This window comes from Peromyscus eremicus, chromosome 15 (genome assembly GCF_949786415.1).
Source record: "Peromyscus eremicus chromosome 15, PerEre_H2_v1, whole genome shotgun sequence".
NCBI lineage: Eukaryota > Metazoa > Chordata > Mammalia > Rodentia > Cricetidae > Peromyscus > Peromyscus eremicus.
This window is the reverse complement of record NC_081431.1, coordinates 39950247-39954761: the sequence shown is the minus strand read 5'-3', so window position 1 is coordinate 39954761 and position 4515 is coordinate 39950247.

Genomic DNA, 4515 nt, shown 5'->3' with positions numbered 1-4515 from the left:
ACTCTTTTTATTGCTCTCGGTTTACTGTGCGGAACACTCCATGAGTCTTGGGGCTCCTTACCTTCCCCCTCTGGTGCCAGTCCCTTTGAGCCCCTATTCTCCTATCTACCCCCGCCCCAGCTCTCACCTTTCACCTCACTTCCAATGAAATGACGCATATCTTCTAATCACCCCAAGCTCAGTGTGAATTCAAGCCACGTTCTGCTTCCTAAAATTACAGTTTTTAATCTCTGGGATGTCCTAGTCCCTGTCAATCATTCAACTTTAGTGACTCCCTATTGCCCATAAAGTGACCAAACTCTTTAGCCCACCAATTCAAGAAAAATCTGGATCTTTCCCACACAAGTGCCTAGTGCATCATGTTCCATTGCAACCACAGTTATAACAAGTGACAGTTATAACAAACGTTGCACCCACTTCTGCCTCTGATCGTTTGGCACCTGTTTGAAACTGATCTGGAACACCCCTCTGTAGCTGGAGAGTTTCTCTCCAGTCCCACCAGGCCCCCACAGTCCCACAGCCCACTTATAAAATAATCACTCAGATGCTTGTATTACTTCTAAACTGTCTGGCCATGGCAGGCTCCTTGCTATCCAGTTCTTATATCTTAAATTAACCCATTTCTATTCATCTATAAGTCGCCACATGTTCCATGGCTTTACCTGTTGCCTTTACATGCTGCTCCCTCCATGGCAGGCTGGCATCTCCCCCTCAGCCCTTCTGTTCCCCGAATTCTCCTCTCTCTTTGTCCCGCCTATACTTCCTACCTGGCCACTGGCCAATCAGCACTTTATTTATTAACCAATCAGAGCAACATATCCAGGGCATACAGAACATCCCACACAGCACCCCTCCTCTTTTTTTTTTAACATCTCCAGCTCCAGCCATCAGCCAATTTACTTTCACCTCCATGTGTCTTTTACAATCCCTCCAACTCCATGTCCCTTCTTTCCCGCACACTCACAGAACTTTGTGTTTTTACTGAGGGTACCTGCATTTTGTTATCTTCATAGCAAGCCTTTACAAAGTACCTAGTCAATGAATGAATGGACTTTTTGCAACTCCTTTCAGAAAAAAAAAAAAAAAAGATGGGTGCCTGGTTACTTAGCAATCAAGTACCTAGCCCCTATCTGGAGAGCTGCCCTTCTTATGTATTCTGGATCTAAACTTGGCTCCCTGCCTCTAGTGTAGTGATCACCTCCTCCTTCATATTAAGAAGGGGTGCTTACCTATCCTGAAGGAGGTCAAGCAATGCTGACTCACAGAATCTCAGCCCCATGACAGCTTCCCCCTCTTTCCTTAACCAGTCATCACATTAGAGAATTTGTGGTCAAGATCAAGGCTGAAATAATACTTGGGGAGTGGGTTGTTAAAGAAAAACATTGAGATCCCCACATAAAGAATATTTTCAGAAAGTACAGAATAAAAGTTAGCCTCAAAGATGAAAAGAAAAAAAAAGACAGTCTTAATTGGTTCTATTTTTTTTTATCTCTACCCAAAAAAAAGACAAGCATCATCATCATGTCTCTTTCCTGAATAAAGAGTTACATGACAAAAGGTATCCCTGCCCCTGGATGCAAAAATCAAACAAACAAACAAAAAATCCTCCCCTAAAAATATATCTGCCACCCTAGACTCAGCTCTGGTTTGATCTGCCACTCAGGTGTACAGACATGCAAGTGATTCACTCATGCTATTGGGAGCTTTCAGACAGGCTTAATTCAGCATTTGCAAATGAAAAGAATGACAAGCTTTCTTAAGATATTCAAAAGAATAAGTAAAAAAGAGGACTGGGAGTGTGGTTGAGTGGGAGAGCACTTGCCTAGCATGTGGGAGACCCTTGATTCAATGCCTAATGCTGAAAAAAATAGCTAACTGATTAATTAAATTGGGAAATGTGGAAAACCAATTCCCAATCAAACAAGAATTTCTGAAATATTCCATTCTAAGACCCTTAGCAATCCAATTCCTTGGACATATACATAGACACACTCATAATAACACAGTCTCTCTAAAAGACTTGATTTGTTTTTTTTTTTAATAATCATCAGTCACATTATTCTAAATAATTTTCCGTATATAGTCAATTATTAATATAATAATCCCAAACTCCCAGGTATGTTATTTTCTTTTATTCCTCAATAAATCACAACTTCATATAGCAAATTTCAGGGCTATTAAAAAAAATCAGAAAACATGGGCATGCATCAAAGAAGCAAACATTAATATGTTATATGCATATGTGAAATGTCATAATGAAACCTGGGTGTGAAGTCACAAACCTATAATCGCAGCACTTGGAAAGCTAGGGAAGTAACAATACAAGTTCAAGGCCAATGATAACTATGTAGGCTGTAATCACAAAACAGCGGGGTGGGGGGGGGGCTGGAGAGAGGGCTCAGCAGGTAGATGCTTCATGAAGCCCGATGACCTGAGTTTGATCCCTGAGACCCACATGGTAAAAAGAGAGAACTGACTCTTGCAAGTTGTCCTCTGATCTCCACACGTGTACTGCAGAACACACATACACACACACACACACACACACACACACACACACACTCATAATAAAAAAAAGAAAGAAAATGTCATAATGAAACATATCATTTACATAACTAACATACATACAACTTTTAGAGTAATGAATAATTATAACATACAGGTTTATAATAATTGTAATAAATATTAAAAGTTAATAAGTCAAAGACACTGCTCTTTACTTTCCTTATTTCTCAGAATAATCCCATGCGGTAGGTACTATTATAATCACCATTTTATAGATAAGAAAAGCAAGATCTAAAAATGATTAAAGAATTTTCCTTAAAGACAAATAGGTGGTTAGTGACATAGAAAGTCAACCCTAGGTTTAGCTAACTCTAGTTCCCATTGTCTTAACCCCTGTAAGGTCTCTAACTGACATCAACAGAGACTGAAGTGACTCACTTTCTTTCACTGTGTTTCTACAATTCCAAGGGTAGAAAACACACCTCAGAACGAGTCCTTGCAGCACTTGACACTGCCAGGAGACTTACAGCTCAGGCCCAGTTCTGTTTTTAAACACTTGTGCACCACGGCCTCTGAATCCCAGGGACTACCAGAGAAACCATGTGTGACGACCCACCCTCCAGCATTCCAGCACATTTTCAGTGTGGTTTACAGTTTTCACACTGCGGTCTCCCAAAGCAGCACTTGTCATGCCGACCTGAGTCCTGGTTCAAAACCCGTTTCAACTCCTCAAAACTCTCCAAACCCCAAAAGGCATGCTGTTAACCCACACCGACTCCTGCTGATTTGTCTGTCAATGAATGGCCAAATTTATCTGAAATGCACTAACCTCCGAACTTTCTGTGGGCCAATCCCATAAACCTTCTAGAAAAGCTATTGGCCAAATTCCAGAGGGTGGCAGTAAAGGAGTGAAGTCAGGCAGGGAAAGGGGACAGTCAGGGAGGGAAAGCAAAGATCTGCTGCATAGTAGACCCCAGTGTGACCCAGAGCTGTGTGTTCAGAGGACCCAGAGATGACACCAGCCCCACCTCCAAGGAATATCGATCCTGAACATTCAGAGCGGCTTCAACTTTCTCATCAACGCTTACTTCTACTGCCAACGCATGCCATGAAAGGATTCAGCAAATTTAAATCCTCCTGCCTCTCGACTTGTTTTCCTGCCTGCACTCCAGCAGGTAAAACACCCACAGACTCCCAGTGCTCTGGGCTGTAGAATTCACAGGAGTCTATAATGTTCAGGTTATTTTTAAACTTTCAGTCCACTCTCCCTCCCCACGAACAGCAGGCCTGCCATTTAGAACGGTGTTTAACCCACACCCCACCTGCTTTGAAACTTTAGTTTTTTGTGTTAAAAAGAAAAGAAACAATCCTTCAAACATACACATGTGCACACACACACACACACCAACACATGAGCACACACAGTTGCATACATAAGGTGAAGACAGTACCAGCTACGGGGAAATAAAAGATCCGGGTCACAGAATGATGTCAAGATTGTTACAATACTTATAAAGACCCTTAGTCAACTCAGGGTCATACCACTGCAGGTGAAACTATTCTTATATTTGCAAGGATGCATACCAGGTGTTACAGACAAAGTCAAAAGACAATTCTATACTCCCAAATGGGGAATTATAGTCACGCAGTAAAGATTTCAAGACCCTTCATTTGTCCAGGGAACAAGGCAGGTGATACAAAGTGTTCAGTTGCAATTTTCTTCAAAGTAAGCATCTTCCTTATGGTTTGGTTTTAGAGACAGGATCTCAGTGTGTAGTCCAGGCTAGCCTGAAACTCACAGTAAAGTCCTTGTCTCAGCCTCTCAAATGCTGGGATTATAGATATGAGCTACCATAACTGGGATTTCTCTCTTTTTTTTTTTAAATAAATTCATGGAAAGGAAAAGAAATTTCCCTCAACAAGAAGAAAATAAGTGGTTTTTTTTTTTTTTTTACCAACTTAAAGCAGCAAGTCTTAATAATCAACATTTGTGGGAGACAGAAGCTCTGT